Genomic DNA, 19473 nt, shown 5'->3' with positions numbered 1-19473 from the left:
CATATGCCTGTTGTAAACATTATGAAAATAGACTAACCACTGCATGAGATCAGTGCATCACACCACTGGATGTTAACGATTTCACAACCAATAAAAACTAACCAAAAATACCTAATCAGACTTCTTTTTGGCTTTTCACTTTGCTGTAATAGATGTACTTCATACACATAATTACAACAGCCAAAAAATATCAAAAGTCAAGAGTCCAACTAAAGTAAACCCTGATCGCCATGATGGTGAGGTCAATTAAAAATTTTAAAATAATTAAATAAATAAAATTCTCAAATAATATTTGTGGATATATGACAGAAATCAAGTCAAACTGTAATGTTGTTTGTGGAGTTGTTTAATCAGAGATTTAATGTCTTCATTTATTTAAGTTAATTTTATCTTTGGCTGTGGCTGATTCTTGTGTTTCTCTTTCCTTCTGTGATTCTGCTTGTAAACAGCAGGTGTTCATCATTATTGGTCAATCATGACATAATGATCTCCTTAACTCCAACACTGTGTCAATGCTACTTGAACACTCTGTAGTGTGGCTGAAATGTACCTGTGTGTTTCCGCCCCAGTTCTGAGCATGTGCAGTGACTCACCAGAGAGAGTCGTTGATCTGAAGTGCCTCAGTCACATTGAATCAACAAGTTCTTATCTAATTAATTTGATTATTTCTTAATTTAGTTTCAAATAACAAGAATGAATCACTTAACATAAGTAAATTTGTTTTATTCTTGTTAATCAGACATATTTGAATCAAGTAAGTGGCTAGTTGACTTTTTTGAGTGTATCAGCATTTTAATCCATCGTGTAGATGTTCTGGAAACTAAACGTCTTTTCCAGCTTGAGAACTATATACATTCACAAAGAACTGTTTATTACACAGAATCTGTGCCAATATCATGGACCATAACTATGTCAGCATCACTTAGGAGTGTAGTTTTGGCTCCTCCTCAATGCATCCTAAATGTTGTCATATGTCTTTCATCCAGTCTGTTTTTCTTCATTAGTAACATGCAATTGTTTTAGGTGTTGAATTTTAGCTTTAGATCCTTGCATTGTTTTTATCATGTAGACAACAAGTTAAGTAAAAATATGAATGTGCAATATAGTGCATATATTTAGCAGAATGATCCTTTTTATAGTTATTTTTCTAGCTGTCTGATGAGCTTATGGACGTTGAATGGTTATTCTGAGTTAAATGTACAGTATTGTTAGGTGGCATTGTTTATACTTTACACACTTTCTGCAGTTTGAAACACTGGATGAGTGATTACATAAGATATTTCAGTAAGTTGTACTGGAGGCTACATTATAAAATAGTCTACCTTTTGATGTCTATTCATGTTCATTTTGTAATATAGTAGTAAAGAGAAATATAAAATAGTTTTTCACGTGTTGCTTTAACTGAGGCGCTAAACTAAAGCTATCGTTCATGTCGCATTAAGATGCGCCAAAACTGTATTTATTCTCTGAATTTTGTTATGTTCGTCAAGTTGATGCTTTGTTTATTGAAAAGTAACAAAGCATTATTGCGATTACTGGACGGCAAGTGCGCTACAAATAATATGATGTGCACGCATTGACAAAACACAGCATATACACTAAAGATCTTGATAAGAAGAAGCCACAGTATCGTTTATAAACCAGAATTGTTAATGATATTGTTAATGTCCACACAGCTGACAGCTTTACCCATTGTAGTTTGTTTAAGTTGTGCACGAAACACTGCTTTTCCACGCTCTCACTTCATACGTCTCTGTCATTTCAATCTCTCTCATGCCGCACAATAGAGCTGCTTTCAGCAGTTGTGCTGTCAACGCTAAAGTCCAGCAGAGATGAGGACTGTTTGAAAGACTTTTTCCTCTAAAACTTTGGTGCGCATCATCTCAGTTTATTACATCAACATAACAAACAATGTGATCACAAAACAGTCAGGAAAAAAAGGCTGTAACAGGACTCGTGGGAAGCGTATAAGATCCAAGTGTGAGCTTTTATTAACACAGCGTAATCAGACAGGCAGGGTTGATCTTCAAACAAACAGTAATATCCATGGCAAAAACAGTAGCAAAATCCAGAAATCAGGCAGAGGGTTAAAATACCAAGACAGCAGTCCAAAAGTAACAAATAAACAAGGCTATGAAACTAGGCAAAAATTATGGCAATGAACTAGACAGAACTATGGTAAAAAAACAAGGCAAAACAATGACAAGAAACAAAACCGTGGCAAAAACAAGGCAATGAAACAAGAGAAAACGCTTAGTAGAGTCCACACAGCAAAACAATACTTCACAGGGCCTGTTTGGTTTTAGGCCTCCTTAAATGGCCACCAAACAGGAAGTTACCAGAGAAGCAGCAGAGGGAGCAGCAACAGGCAATCAATGGGTGAGGGCTCCCTCTGCTGGTGTGGCGTTACAAAGGCATTACATTCACATTTTAAAATCATAACATGTACATTTATGTAATCGCCACTGGCGAACTGCACACAGAAAAAAAAATGGTGCTTCAGCGGTTCTTCAGTGGTTCTTTGGGGTCGTTAAGGTGCTATATAGCACCACTGTCATACAAAGAACCTGTTAAGCCTCTGAATAAGGATCTCTAACTCTCTCTGAAACTCTTCAGTTGGGGAAAGGATTAAAAAGAACATTAACATACAGTGTATTTCCTGAAGATCTTTTTGCCCCTAAGGCCCCCATAATGAAATATTTCCCACATAAGACCTTTTGACCTTAGAAAAGCATAAAAGTGATTCAAGACATTTTGCCATTGTAGTAAATATATTTACTACTATTGTAGTAATACAAGCCCCTATGATTGTTTCTATTGAGCACCATTTTTGTTGAAGTAATAAAATGCTATACACAGCAAAATCCCCAGTGTTAATTTAACACTCTGAGTGTGGACACATATAAACACTGAAGCAGTGTTGAAGTTAACGAGATAATTAGGTGATTAACGAAGTGATGATTGAACATTATTGAAGACACCTGATGTTAATAAGCAGAATCACCAAAGGAGAAAACCAAAGCAACCATTATAGTGGTCAGTGTTTGCATTAGTTGGGCTCTTGACCCTTAAATCATCAATATTAGGTCTTGTTTGGCTGCAATTACTGAGTTATAACAGCCAGACAAGCAAAGAACAAAAGTCAGTAAGATGGCATTGACTGTGCTTGACTTAATCATCATACAGTGACTTGAGTATTTGACATAGAATTTTCTTGCTGATTACAAAAAGAACTGTGAACAAAAGATCAATCAGTTTTGCCATAATCAGACAGATGATGGAAAAAAAGCTTATCTTAATTTAGACACACAGACATGAAGAATCAGTGTGAGAATCACAACAACGGTGACCATCAAAAAGCGTGTTGTAGCCAATCAGAACTCATCCATGACTCCCATCATGCATTGCGGCATGAATAAATTATGAGAGTTCAGAGTTGATCTGTTTATCTGAATATGCCGTTTGTCACCATTGTTGAGATTCATGGGCTGGTTCTTGATGTCTATGTGTGCCTAGGTAAAACACTTTTCTTTTTTTTTTAACAGGTTGTAAGAAAAAACTTTCCAAAATGTATAGGAAGTACTGGATCAAAAAAAAAAAAAAAAAAAAAAAAAACACCTAACTTAAAGATTAGACTCTAGGTGATTTACGCCAAAAATGAATACGTTAAAACATAATCACCTGGTGACTTGAGCTTTTGGCTTGTCTGGCTGTTTTAACTCAAATACAGCAGCCAAACAAAATCTAGTATTAAAGATTAAAGGGTCAAGAGCCCAACTAATGCAAACATTGACCACTATAATGGTTGCTTAAAAATTTTGGTTTTCTCCTTTGGTGATTCTGCTTATTAACATCAGGTGTCTTCAATAATGATCAATCATCACTTTGTTAATCACCTAATTATCTCATTAACTGTGTATGGTACATCTGATGGTTCTACATAGAACCATTTGACAAAGGTGCCATACAGCACCTTTTAAAATAGGTGCTATATAGCACTAAAAGTGGTTCCCCTATGATTACGAGCCAAAGAACCACTTTTAGTGCTATATAGCACCATTTGTTTTTAGAGTGTGAGCAAAAACTTCACTCGCAAATTAGTATTTTTGTTCACAAATGCGACCGTTTTAGTCACAGTCTGGAGCCCTGATTAAGAGAAAGGTCACAGTTCCAGGGTCGGGACCTTCAAGGTTAGAAAAGGCCACATCACAATATCACTTCATATTGCACAGGGTGAATCATGTTATTATCTGCATTATTACCCAGAAAATTACATGCAATTTCTGTTATTACCATGTAATTTCCTAAGCAATAATGTAGATATTACTATAGTATTACCCTGTTATTACTGAGTCTTAATATGATGTGGTACCACAGTTACTTTACATTGTGCTAGTCAGTTAAATATCTGTTAAATACATTTAAATGAAATATGTTTTTTTATATTGAAATAAAATGAAATTAGTTTATTGAATTAAAAAGATATTTGGACTATATCATTTGTCAGTTATATTCCAATGAATTACATCCTTATTTTATGTCCTTGGCTGAACTTTACCGTAGTCTAATATTACATTAACAGTAAAAGTATAATATCTCCTATGTAAAGGTTTTTTTTTTTTTTTACAACAGTATGAGTGCCTGGCAGGTATTCAGTGATTTTGTGTACTGCAGTTGCCTGAAAATTTGCTTATATTTCATATAGGAATTATAAAACCATGTTAGATACAATCAGGCACATGTGACCAGTAAGAAAATGGTACTTGTGTCAAAGAAATTAATTAGGAAACCATTCTAACATATACAGATTTGTCTGTGACAGGGCCTGACATTTTAGGGGTGAAATGCATATAAAAATGTATTTTATTCAATCATAAAAACATGTGGAAATGGCATGATATGTGTTTTTCATAGTTTAACGTCCTCCATATAACTCAACATTCAGATTTAAGAATAAGATCTTTTTTATACCAAGATTTTTTTAAGTGGAAATGTACATTTCTGGTAGAATGTCCCAGATATTTAGTTACAAACTAAATATATAGTTGAAGCATCTGTGCAAAACAAACCTGCAGAACTGATTTAAACAAACACTATTACAAAGCAAAAAAAAAAAAAAAAAACACAACACTCAACAACACAATAGAGTACATTTCTCTTTCACAAACAGCACTAACTGCACACCTGCTCCCTCAAGCTCATTTTTCATATAACATGAACTACTGTATTTGAAAATCTGAGAACAGAATGCAAAGAAAAAAAAAAATCCAGGTAAACTAAATCACTTGATCCTATTCATAATTAAAAGCAATTATCATCCACTGAAATACAGAGAAAATAATACTTACAGAGCACAAGAGGAAGTTGACTGAGCTCCATACTGACGAATAATGACAGACGGTGAAAAACACAGACTGTGTTAAAGCCTCAAGACTTCCTGATACCTACAGTCAGATCCAACAGACAAATGCCTCATGTATTAAAGAAAATCTGATTACATTGATAATCTTCATAATGTGTTCAGAAAATGTTAAACTGACTAACGTGCAAGTTTTTGACAGATCACTATCAAACTGAACAGTATCAGTTTTCCATTATGAGAAATAATATTCTTGTATGAACAAGGAAAATGAAACAATACTTTGATAGACCTTTATTGTAATTATAGTATTAACTGTAATTAAAACTATTGAAGTAAAGAAGTAGAAACTAGTGATCAACTGCTGCTCTCACACTGGTTAATGTCACTGAGCGCAAACAAAACAAACCAAACCACAACTATGAGCTCATGTTGACCTGTTTCTATTCTCTGACACTGATGGTGTTAAGTTTGGCTCTGATATGTTTGTACCTGTGAACACATTAAAGACATACAAATGCATCATTTAAAACTCACACCAAGACAAGGGATGTAAATTAAGCAGTGGTGTAATGTAACTAAGTAATAATACACAGCAAAAACCTCAGTGTTATGTTAACACTGCTCAGTGTTTATATAATCCACACTCAGAGTGGTAAAAAAGTAACACTGAAGCAGTGTTAAAGTTAATAAGATTATTAGTTGATTAACTGTGGGATGATTGAGCATTAGTGATGAACACCTGCTGTTAACAAGCAGAACCACAGAAAGAAAGAGAAACAAGATCAGAAAAAAAAGACAAGATGAGCAGAAATACAAGAACTACAGCTGACTTCAGCCACAGCCTTAGATGAAATCAACACAAGATAAAAGACATTACATCTTTCAAGATCTCGACAGGGGAGGATTAAATAACTCCACAAACAACATCACCAGCTTCACCCATTAACAAAAACAAACAAACAAACAAACAAACAAAAAAAAAGGCAAGTCAAGTGTTGTTATGTTTCAATAAAACATAATCAGCATATAGTGGCTTGAATAACTTGATTGTTTTAATACTTAATTTTGTTGTTGATCACATGAAACACAAAGCTTTATCCAACAGTTTTAAGATTAATCTGAAAGATTTTTGAAAGTTCTTCTTCACTAAAAGCTTCAGTTTTTTTTATCAAACAGACTTCAAGAATCAGCATATGAACCTCAACAATGGTGACAATCAACATATGCTGCCTTCACGCCATGTCGTAATTACCGTAATTCTGACATGACAACATGTGACATTTTACTCATACCTTTCCATGTTGTTGGACTTGGAGGTAGCGCCTAAGTAGTGCCGAAACAAACCTGACGGCGGTCACGTGGTACATCTGTAACTGGTTTAAGTCGTAATTCTAAAAACATTCAGAGTTTACAAGTTGTAATTATGAGTTCAGGAACACATGAGGCCTTTGGCTTTGATAGTGTTGACATAGAAACACATAATTCAGATAGAGTAGAACATCACGTGTTTTCATCTCCAAATTACAGCATGGCATGAATGCAGCAATAAAGCTCCATGTTGCAGTGCATTCTGGGAGAACTGACCAAAACTCATCTCAGCATGCAATGCCACATAAATTATGCAGCTGAAATGTTCTAGTATTTTCTTTTATTCTTACTATTTGCTTTTGTTTTGCTATTTTTGTTGTGACTTTTAGTAGCGTGTTTTGTGATGTCTGGTGTGTTGACTTTAAGAAGTTACATATTCATATAAGAAGTTATGCATTATGAATTGTATTATGAAATGTTTTATGAATTATGAATTATTCTGTACATCATTCTTAATTATTAATTCATGTATCCAATATATTACCTGTCCTTCTATGAAGACAGCTCAAAGAACAATGATATAACAAATGGATTCAACATCCCATAAACCTTGAATTTCCATAAACATCCCCGTTATCTATTTCTTAGACCAAACAATTCATGAAACCCTACAATCATGGAACTGAACAATAATGAAAATGCATAAGCAAGGAAAAAAATACGAAATATAAAATATAAAAACATATAAATAAATAATATATATGAATAAATGAATAAATGATAAATACTTAATCAAATTGTCACATTTATGTCTGTTTATGTCTTTTGGTTTCTCCCATTGTCTCCCCCTGTCGATCTGTCTGTTTTGGTTTATCCCTCATTACCGTCATCCCCTACACCTGTTTGTAATTTAGTCTTCCCCTTTATAAGTCTGCTTGTGTTTTGAGTTTGCTGTTGGTCCTTGACGTTATTTGGAAGTGTGTGGATGTCTCGTTCTGTTCCTGCCTGTTCCTACGAAGATTTATATTAAAGTAATTTGTATGTATCGTATCTTGTTTCCCGTCTCGTCCGTCCAGCACTGCTCGTAACAGAAGGACCAACGAAACAGTTTATCCCCGGCGTTTTCCCTGCTTTATTTTTTTTTCCCGGTTTTTTCTCAGTGTTTATTTTTTGTGTTTTTTGTTATGGATAACCCCGCCGTCCTCCTCCTTCTCCTGGAGCAGGGGAATCGCTCTCTCATGGACCACACTAGAGACTTCGTCCACCTCGTACCACTCACACACTACCCGGACAGCAGCCTTTGCACATTCTACCATGCAGGACTGAACAACGCCACGAAAGTGCTGCTGTCCGGGGAGGGTCCACGAGAGAGCTTCGCCGACTACATCGAGTGGGTGCTGGTGTCCTGTAGATCTTCGTTAACCGCGGAGGATGACACCAGCCCCACTCAAGACCCAGAACCCAGCCAACCAGCACCCCGACACGCGGAGTTTGAGCCCGAGCCCACCGCGGATGACGAGCCAGAGCCACGAGCGACAGAGTTAAAGATCGCCTCAGAGCCAGAGCCCTACACGTCCGATCAGGTGCGAGAGCCGGCCACAACTACCACGACGGGGGAGTGCAAGATGGAGCAAGTGAAGGCTATGGAGAGCCCTGCCCACTGCACCACTGCTGGGGGTGAGCTGGAGAATGAATCTGGGGATTTAATTGACTTTTCTACAGAAGCTCTAGAAAATAACTCTGGGGATTTAATAGACTTCTTTACGGAAATATCTACCTGTCACGTTATACCTGCCTGTATGGAATCCCCACCCACCCTCCCTCCTTCTTCTGCCTATGTCAACATCTGTCTGCGCACCGCTGTCCCCTGACAGCCCCTCTGCTCACCCTCAGCCCACCACCTGTGCAGTGGGCTTGCCGCGGGTCTGCCAGCTTCCATCGGCGTCAGGGCTGGAGGATCCCTCATCTCCCCCTCCAGCCTCAGAGTCCAGAACTCCGCCTCGGCCCTCCGACCCTGCGGCTCCACCACGGCTCTCAGCGCCCTCGTCTCCATTGTCGCCCATCGGTCCACCAGCTCCACCGGGCTCCCTCGTCTTTCCGGCTCCGCCCTGGTCGGTCGTCGTCCCTCCGTCACCTCAGGACTCTGTTCCTCCGGCTGCGCCTCGTCACTCCGTCCCACCAGCTCCTAAGGACTCCTCCCTCCCTCTGGCACAGCCTCCATCCTCTGTCGCTCCGGCTCCGCGGCGGACCTCCGGATCTCCGCCTACGCCTTGGTCGCCAGAGCCTAGGGCTCCGCCTTGGCCCTCCGGATCCTCGGTGTCGCCCTGGATCTTCGGCTCTCCGTCTCCGCCTCGGGCTCCTCCGCCAGCGGCTCCGCCTCTGTCGGTCGGCCCCCTGGAGTCGTCAGCCTGTCCTCCACCATGGCTCCTCCCTCCGTCGGCTCCATCGTGGGTCGTCATCATGGCTGCGGTCTGGGTCTCCCTCTGCTTCTCCTGCTCCAGGTCCCTCCTGTTTCCTCCTTGGCTCCTTCCACCTTCGTCACCCCCCTGGACTATGTTATGTTTATTTGAACTGTCTGTCCGGCCATGGCCTCCTGAACCGCCCACCTACTCTCTTGTTTTCTTTTGTATGTTGTACGGCGCGAGATGCGCCTATTCGGAGGGGGGCGTAATGTCACATTTATGTCTGTTTATGTCTTTTGGTTTCTCCCATTGTCTCCCCCTGTCAATCTGTCTGTTTTGGTTTATCCCTCATTACCGTCATCCCCTACACCTGTTTGTAATTTAGTCTTCCCCTGTATAAGTCTGCTTGTGTTTTGAGTTTGCTGTCGGTCCTTGACGTTATTTGGAAGTGTGTGGATGTCTCGTTCTGTTCCTGCCTGTTCCTACGAAGATTTATATTAAAGTAATTTGTTTGTATCGTATCTCGTTTCCCGTCTCGTCCGTCCAGCACTGCTCGTAACACAAATAAATAATTAAATATGAATTATGTGAAAGACTAATGATTGTAAAATGATTATGAATAATTAAATAATTAAATAAATAAATGATTATAAATGAAATTAAAAACAAACATTAAATTTAAACACAACACAATAATTTGCATGGAAGGATCTAAGGATCCTTCAGCACAGTAATTACAATGCTTGCCACCTTTAATATATATTTTTTAATGTAGTTATATAAATTGATTACTGTAAATATTGTAATTTAATATTTTTTTCTGTCTTGCAGTTACATCAGATCACTTACTTCAGCAGCTCTTTAAAGAAACCATCTCTTGTAAATGCCATCACTTGTTCCTGTTTTTCCGAAATGTGATCCATAATTAATTTACACTTAGTTTTGCTCTCTTTCTGTGGTCCATCATGACATTTTTATAATCTCATAATTTTGACCAATTCTGTCAGAAAGCTGCTAGAATTAACAGGGAACTTGAACCCGAAGCTCCCAGTGCTGATCTTGAAGAAGCTGTTAAGAAGGCTGAACAAGTCCTTCAATGATTCAACCTTTCACAGTAATGTTGAAGACATTTAGTTATAACTGATTTGCTTTAAAGGGGTCATCGGATGCCCATTTTTCCCAAGTTGAAATGATTCCTTAGGTTCTTAATGAAAAGTCTCTAATATACTTTGATTAAAAATTCTTAATGGTTTTGTAAAACAACACCCTTTTTACCTTGTCAAAATCAGCTCTGCAAAAATCATCTGATTTTAAGGGGTTGTTCCTTTAAATGCAAATGAGCTCTGCTCACCCCGCCCCTCTTCTCTCTCTGTGGAAAGACGGTCTTGTTTACATTAGCCGCATTTAGCTGCGTTTAGCCGCTAAACTTTCTAACTACCACGTTATAAGGAAAGGCGATCGCAAAGATAAAAAAAAAACGCTTATACACACTTCTGCTGTAAGTGAAGCTGGATCATGAATGATTTGCACGAACATAGACGGATATATGTAGATTGGGAGGTGCATTCCCTTCACAAACAAACATAATCCACTGCATCTTCAGCGGCTCAGATGTCAGGACTAAATGATGACCACTATGTTCATTATTGCATCCAGCAACACAACACCTCATTCTGAGATATTCTTGTCTAACTTACATCCCTGCTCCGGCATCAAAACAAGGAGAGTTACTGGACTGTGACAGCTGGTCTGAGGTAAGACGCTTATGTCAATCAACTATTGTGGGAGCGGCCTCTATCGGTGTGACGTCACATCGACAGGCATCTGAGAACGGCTCGATTTGAAAAAGGGGATATTATTTTTACAGATTAATTAAAAACCACTGCATGGATTTTTATCATTATAGGGTAGATTTGTACATACACTGCCAACACACATTAATGTTCAAACAACATGTAAAAGTGAACTTAGAATCCGATGACCCCTTTAAGGCACACATCCTTATTTTATCTGTTAATAATACATTTTCTTTACAGTCGTTCCTCTTAAATATTTTGGTCACAAATTTCTTTTTAGCACATTGTCTCAACATGTATATATTTCTCTTTGTTTCAGCTGAAAGGGAAGACCAAAGGAGGCCAGTCATGGGATCTGAATTGGGCCATATTGTGCATTTATGGAAAAGACCAAAGGCAAACATTTCCATGTCGGTCTGAGCATCTTGACTGAACTGTAGTGCAGTTACATTTTGCACAGCTTGCTCCACGGCCCCATCAGAAAGAACAACCAACAAAGTGACATGTTGAAGTCATTCATACAATTAACAGCAAATCAGCAAATTTATATCATATTGTACAAACGTACTTATACAAAATACTACGACTTTCACTTGTTCTTTTGTCATTGGCCATTGCCTTAACTCTCATGCTAATTTTGCCCATTGTAAGTAGTCAGAGTGTTTGTATCATAAAGTTTATATTAAATCCATTGTGTTGTTCTTTATAAACCTTTACAAATTGCCACTGTCTCTTCCCGTTCTAACAGTACATGATATCTTAAACTTAAAGCTGTTTACACCATGAACAAGAACTATGATAATAACTATTTAACATCCAACAGACGATAATAATCTGTTTACTGTTTTACTGTCACATCATCGTCACGATCCCAAAGCCGGAACACACGTGAACCGTCACCTGACTACTGATCACATGCACCTGTGCACCCAATCACCCCACAGTATAAATACTTACCTGTTTGTGTTACTCACTGGCTGGTATCAAACAAACCTGGCTCCTTTTATCTGTGGATGCAAGCTTCTCCGTCAGTGTTCTTTCTTCACGAGGTACTTCAGGAGGATTCGGACTGGAACGTCTCTGTGGAGGAAGGAGATTTAAAGACATTTAAAGGGAAGTGACTGAACGATACTTTTGGAATGATTTGTTTACGTATTGGATACTTACCTGAGTTTACCGGCACTGTTGTGAATCACCTGCAAAAAGAAACTGAACTACTTACCTGTTTTCACCGTATCACCTTATTGTGCACATCTGTATCAATAAACAAATCAAACGCTATCTCTGCCTCTGCCTTTCTGTGCCAGCGTGACATATACATGCTGCAGTTACAGTATGTTGTTGTCTGCCATCTGTTGTTGTCAATGTTTTTGTTGTTCATCATGCGATCAATTATCTTTCTTCCTGTCTTGCAGTCATTCTTCATCAGCTCTCCACAATATCTGCCCTTCCAAAATCTTCCACATCGCTTTCTCTCGTGTGGCTCTTTTAATTTCTCCTCTACAGTCAACACTCACTCCCATCACTAACTTGTCACGTGGCAAATCAGATCTTCTTTTAATTTGGCCAAATCAGATCACTTGAAGCTGTTCACACCAAGAGCAAGAACTACAATGATAACTATTTTAACCATTTATTTTTCATACTAAGATACAATAACATTCTGTTTATTATAAGCGTGTGCTGCAGTTATGTTGTCTGCATTTACATGCTCAGGGTATTTACAGTCTGGTGGATTTTGATTGGCTCTCAATGCTTTTATTTTTCATCATCTGGAAAAATTTGTTCTGAAAGATTCCAACCATATTGTTTCTCTGTGTCGTTTCATGTTAAATAGCTGCAGTGTGGACTTGGTGTGAAGAGGCCTTTAAACTGCTTACAACAAAATCGTCAGCAGGTAATCATATTTAGAGAAATCATATTAGCTTGCTATTAAAGAAGAAAAAAATTCTAATGCTGCTTTCGTGTTTTCTTGTTTTACAGCTGGAGACCAAAACGCAAAGAAAATCAGTCACAGGAAGCCAGTCAAACCAGTCCTGATGAATGAGGAATGAACATGGTCTTCTTGTGCCCAAAGAGAAAAGACAGATTTCCACTGGTATGTATGTATTCAAGCAATGTAGTTATATGTGGTATAGCATTTGATGTTGATCTCTCAAAAGATAACGTTATAATTTTTCACATACACATCTTTTTTTCGAGATGCTAGAATTAGCAAATCAACTGTGCCGTTGTCTCTAGAATTTGGGCAGGAAATGACCAAATATGGTGAGTACTGACACCTGCACCTGTAATCACCAACACTATTTCTTTGTTGACTTATTGTTTTGTCTGTTTGTTTGAAGGAGGATGAAGCCAGTTGATGAAGAGATCAATTCAATGGCCATCAGGTATCTGCTGTTAAGACTGCATTGGCGGACAGCTGTACTGTGACAGCTCAGATGTTAAGGCGCATAAAAGTAAACTTCACAAGTGATCAACAAGAGTTGTGGAGGGATTCTTTTGGCCCATATACCTCCAACAAGAATCAGTGGTAAGTCCAATGCAACAACTACAAATTCTATATATTGTTTATTGATTTACATTAAATGCATGTTTTGTCCCTCCAGGGCATCTACATCAGGTGGTGTGCGAGGAAAGCACAGAGGCCCATCAGAGACTCCAGCCAACTGCATGGATCGCTCTCATTGTTACCAGGCAGAAGTTATTGCAGAACCTACACCAGCAGACTGCGAGACAAGTTCTTATCACAGGCAATCAGACTGAACTGAACTCATACCAGTAACACCACACACAGCACATCAACCTCATATGCACTGCCCTCTAACAGTTACACTGTCTGGACTCTGACTCCCTATTATTCTGCACCCTGACATTCTGTTTGCACTAATTCATACTGTACTGCACTGTCATTATTGTTTGTCATTTTCATTTTGTGCTCACTGTATAGCGTAATATTTACCATATATTGTTCTCTGCATGTTCTAAGTCCCTTATATATACATTTTATATATATATATTTTAACATAACCCATTTTTATTTCTCTTGAATATCATTTGTCTTTATAATCTACTTTAGTTGTCTTTATGATGTATTCTCCAGTAAAGTATTGCACATGATGTTGGATAATAAAGTATGGTGAATATTCTGTGTTGGGGACAGTGTTTGGTAAAAAAACATTTAATTTTGTAAACAACACACCTAACTATCATGAGTGTTGTAATTAAGACATGAACATTGTGATATTAATGTCGTATTAATGACATTCAGTTCCCGGAAGGGAAGGCTGAAAGATGAATCAGAAGTGACTGCATGGACCGTATTGCTACAGACACTTAATGCACAACTGAGGGTGATGGACCAGGGAAAGATCAATACTCAATACATAGATATGAATCTAATACTGTATTGTAAGCAAGATGAGCATGCACGTTACTTACGTTTCATATCAGAGAAAGAAAAAATAAGGAATATTTGACACAGCGACACAAATGAGGTGTTTTACATTATGATTCTTTGCATTGCATGAATTGTATGGCTTTTGCACCATAAACCACACACTGTCTGTGCCTTGTCTTACTGAATGACACATTGAAATTGTGTGATAGTACAATGAAGGATCACAATATGTATTGTTTTTTTACATTTGTGTCTTCATTTACTGTCATCGCTGTATTCTTGCTCCTGATATAATGAAATCAGTGGAGCCCATTTCAGATGGGAACTGTCTAATTCTTATTCTAAGATAACCATGACTTGCAACTTATATATTGGCAAGTTGCTGAAAAAACAGTCTCAAAAATGTGACTCAGCACAGTGTGTTATCGATGATAAGAAGAGATTTGTGTACATTTTACTGCCCTGCCATCTCTAGGGGCCCAGTGGAGTCCCCTGGAAGAGCAAAAAAAAATATTAACATTTCAAATGGCTGTAAATCAGTGTCTGATTATAATTACAAAGAGAAAACTGGCAGGATAACGACTTATGCTATGTTAATTACATAATGTTTTAAAACATATATGGAAAAGTGGTTTCAAAAAGTGGTCTAAGTAAAATACCAAATTTTAGCCTGCCTCTTGAATATGCCATAGATGTTTGCACAATGAACATGTTTAGATAACCTTTATTCAAAAAAAGATTGTATTTTCCCCCCGTTTTATAATTAAATATTCTAAACTACATTACCCATAAGCCTCTGCCATTCTATCGATAGAACGCAAAAAAAGATGGCACTGTTATTTGTAGTTTAATGAAGATATGCTTAGGGTTAGGGTTACAATCTCAGTAAAGTGGCAATTACCAGTGTTGGGAAGGTTACTTTGGAAATGTAATAGGTTACAGATTACAAGTTACTTGATTTAAAATCTAATAAGTAGTGCAACTTTTCAATTACTTTATTAAAGTAAAGTAACTTATTACTTTTAATTACTTTTTGATTACTTTTCAAAATTTCTAATATTTTCAACTGTTAATTTTTTTGAAACATTTAAACCAGGCAGAGTTAACCTTACAGTAGCACTTAACACACTTGAATTAAGATTATAATAAGGAAGGGATAATATACATCTTTATTTTGCAATAACAACTGGCTGAATGTGTTACGAATCTGGTCGGTGACCTGCGGTCCGCTCACCACCAGATGTCGCTCTCGCTCCATCATTTCACACAGACTGTTGTATTACACCCCGGACTCCATCTCCCGTCATGCAGCGCGCTGATTGGGTCAGCACCTGGGACCAATCAGGCGCGCTATAAAAGTCCCGGTCTTACCCCATGCAAGTCACGGAGTGTTGTTGTTGTTATTATTTTGTTAGCGTTCCCTAGTTTCCGAGTTCCTAGTTTCCTGTGTTTTGTATTCTCGCCTGGCTTCCCCCGTTTTGACTGTCTCGCCGCCTGCCCATTGGACTATTTCTCGTTTCTCGGATTAATCCCTACGTCTTGCCTTTGATATTCCTGTTTGTTGTTGTTTTGACCATGTCTTTGCCTCGTCCCATTAATAAAAGTTCGCAGATGGATCCGCTCGCCTCTCGTCTCACTCACTCCTTTACAGGATGTACATTAGCTGCTTGATAGATTATTTAGATGGTTTGTGTCAAAATAATTAGACGTGAAACACTGATCTGAGCTGAAATATTTGAACACAAAGCTTCCATGAAGAAATCAGTTGCTAGCAAGTGGCAAGTTCAAACTAGACAGATATTTTAGGGATACAGTGCAGTCATACCACTTTTATTACACAACATTTCACCACATAAATAATATAGTAGTACTAGTTTATTAGTTATCTTATAATCCATTACAGTGTACAAAAAAAAATGGCAGCAGCTGTGTTTGTATGAAACAATAGAGCGACTCCACGATACCAGGATGACAGAATTAAGAAATTGTGCACATAATATTAAATTGAGCTTTAATATTTTATTAACTAACCAAATGCCAAGAAAAACTATTAAGCATATAGCATCAACTTAAGTTGCCCAGATGAGTCTGTGTTATTAGCTTTTACCAGTTGTTATCAGGGAATCTTGGAATGTCATGACTGACAAATCAGAATCAAGCATTCCACAGAGCCGTGCACTCTTAAAAATAAAGGTGCTTTAAAAGGTTCTTCACAGTGATGCCATAGAAGAACCATTTTTGGTTCCACAAAGAACCATTCAGTCAAAGGTTCTTTAAAGAACCATCTCTTTCTTCTTTTTTATAATCTGAAGAACCTTCTTTCGCCACAAAGAACCTTTTGTGAAACAGAAAGGTTCTTCAGATGTTAAAGGTTCTTTATAGAACCATTTAGACAAAAAAGTTCTTCTATGGCATTGTGAAGCACCTTCATTTTTAAGAGTGTGGTAATAATTTAATTTAAAGCACAGCCACTACAAATTCAGACTTAACAGCTCTTATTTACGTCAAGATCATTCTGAGGTTTAATAAAGATTTGAAATCATAACAAGAAAGAGTTTAATAGCTATGATACTGGGTTTGAAACCAAATGTTTGCATAGTTATGACAGGAAACACTGGCATCTAACAATGCCTTGGAAAAAACAATTAATCTTAAAAAATAAAGTTTATGCATAAACCCAATAAGCTTGTGTCCTATTCTGTGTCCTAATACTCCTGGAACATTGGTGTCTCATTTTAGAGCAGTCAATGCAATTTATGAAAGAAGTCAGTTAAATCTGCATTTTGGGGTGGGTGTGTGAAAAAATTCAGATGTAATCCCCTTTGTAATCGTTGACATTTTTCAAAAGTAACTAATTTAATTACAATTACACTTATTTTGTAATTAAATTACATAATTCCGTTACATGTAACTCCCCGACACTGGCAATTACTCACCACATAGCAACACTGTATTGTTAACTGAGGGTATTACAGACGTAATAATAACTGCAAAATGGACTTTGCAACATCAAGCGTTTTTTAATTAAAAAAAAAAAAAAAAAGTCCAATCACAGCGAGTTCTGCTAGTGCCATGGGAACTTCAAAGCCAAGGACAACCCAGTTGAGCAGAGGCATCACACTTACTTGTCCATATATGGTCATTTATAACAGGATGTTCCAGGTTCTTGTGGTGAATGGAAAGATAATCAGTTATACACTCAATATAAAACTGTGGAGTTACCCTGCTGTGGATACAGCAATAGATTTGTTGATTACAGTATATATATACATATATATATATATATATATATATATATATATATATATATATATATATGTATGTATATACTGTTTGGTTCCTTAAAAAGAATATAAATCTTTTATTTTCATTTACAGTTTACACATGGTGGAAAACTGAAATACATTCATCAATGGACATGACATGTACCCCAAATTGTAGAGACTAGTGAAAGAGGAAGTACTATAGAGAGTACTATAAGAATGAGTGTTGTTTGCTAAGCATCACTTTTGCTTGCACTTGAGCTCAAAGGGTTTTCATAAATCTCTAACCTTACACTTTTTTCTTAATTGCATAGACATTAAGAAGCATTATATTAGCCACATATCATCAACCTCAGACCATTGTCTTAAAGATTTCTTAAAACTATTAACAATATTCTTGTGTTTCACTGTTCACTGTTTAACTTGTGTTTCAACTCTAAACACATAGTCAGCTCTTAACACCATCACAATGTCACCACAACCGGAAGTTCTCACCATGCGAACACTAGTGTGCAGCATCTGAACATGACACTGAGAACCGCAATATGTGTAAAGCATGTGTGAATTTATGTGCTGTGGGTTAAAAAAAAAAAAAAAAACTGCATGTTCAGTAATTGTTTAAAACTTGATAGTATTATTTTCATCTGGATACTGTTATGTGCTTGTGTTGTGTTATGTGTTTCCCCTCTGTCTCTTCTGTTTACTTTCACTTTTCTCAGTTACCTGTCATTGGTCCTGTCACCTGCCAATCTTCATTAACTGCTGACGTCACCCATCCTGCCGCCCCCAATCGGACAAGGCCCTCCCAGATAAAAGTGCACGCCAGACCACCCGCAAGCCCCCATGTTGTTGCTGTTTTGTACTGTGTTTTTCTTGCCATCACGTACTATTGTCATATCCCCTGTTGTCTATGTTGCTTGGTTTTCGTGTACGTTTTTGCCCAGTTATATAGTTTTTTTGTTCCCTTTTCCCTCACTGTACATATTTGAGCATGCGTTATATGTTACAAGGCCGGGAAGAAGCGGACAGGTAAGAACGTCACGTGACATACATTGTAACACATTGGCATACCATCCTGTATAGTACATTAGGTTAGGGGCGAGTGCCACCCCTTGTACTTTTGTTTATTGGCTAGAAAGTGTAGTTTAGTTAGGGCATCTCAGAAGCTGAAGACTTTTCTTTTCTACATTTTCTTTTCATATCAGGATGGGGGGATGTTAAGAAGTTAGAGGGTTTTGGTTTTGTTATTTTCTTTGATTTAGCACCACCCACGTCCCTTCTCCCAGTTCTCTTTGTCTTGTGTTTTGCCTATTCATGTAAATACTGTAAATACTGTATACATATATATACCACACCTTTGTAGTTTCCACTTTTAATAAATCATTTTGTTGCACAATATCTTTGGCGCACATTGCTTGTATGTATATGTTTTTAATGTCTATATTTTAAATGTTCGACCCCAGAACCCCTAGACCACTTTGGGGTCGTAACAATAACTGTAATCATGTCTGTAAATACACAATTAGAGATTAAATCTTATTCATTAAAGTAAATTATTGTTGGTCCTGGTTCTTCTGCTTTTATTGACTTTTTTTGACTTTTTATTTATTTATTTTTAACAAAGCAGCTGAAAAAATAGTTCCTTTATTTAAATAGGAAATAAAAACATAAAAGCATGAAATATTACAGCAGGAGACTCACACTAAAATAAATAATATGCATGCTTATAAATGACACTAAGTGGAGTTGGTTCATATTACCAATAACACATTATTGGTCAAAAATAGCAAAGACCAAACTGATAAAAACAAGTTAACATTCATGTTGCTTGTAAAAAGTCATATGAAAATAAAGTGTAACTTACATTTCACAATCAATTCCTGATGGATAAAACCAAATGATAATGGAATCAGTTGAAGTCAAGTGTGTTGGGAAAACTGGT

General features: G+C 37.4%; 1 protein-coding gene and 1 long non-coding RNA gene across 2 annotated transcripts in view; one reads left to right on the top strand and one right to left on the bottom strand.

Moving 5' to 3' along the window:
- LOC127177461 (B-cell receptor CD22) overlaps window positions 1-19473 on the bottom strand; it is a 44013-nt gene that overhangs the window by 11196 nt on the left and 13344 nt on the right. The window lies entirely within an intron of this gene.
- On the top strand, window positions 13074-13287 carry LOC127176902 (uncharacterized). The gene is made up of 2 exons (XR_007829169.1): window positions 13074-13136; window positions 13214-13287. It is a non-coding gene; the product is annotated as an uncharacterized LOC127176902 (long non-coding RNA).

Source organism: Labeo rohita, chromosome 15 (assembly GCF_022985175.1).
Source record: "Labeo rohita strain BAU-BD-2019 chromosome 15, IGBB_LRoh.1.0, whole genome shotgun sequence".
Taxonomy (NCBI): domain Eukaryota; kingdom Metazoa; phylum Chordata; class Actinopteri; order Cypriniformes; family Cyprinidae; genus Labeo; species Labeo rohita.
Note: the sequence above shows the minus strand (reverse complement) of the source record. Positions and strands in the feature narration are given on the sequence as shown.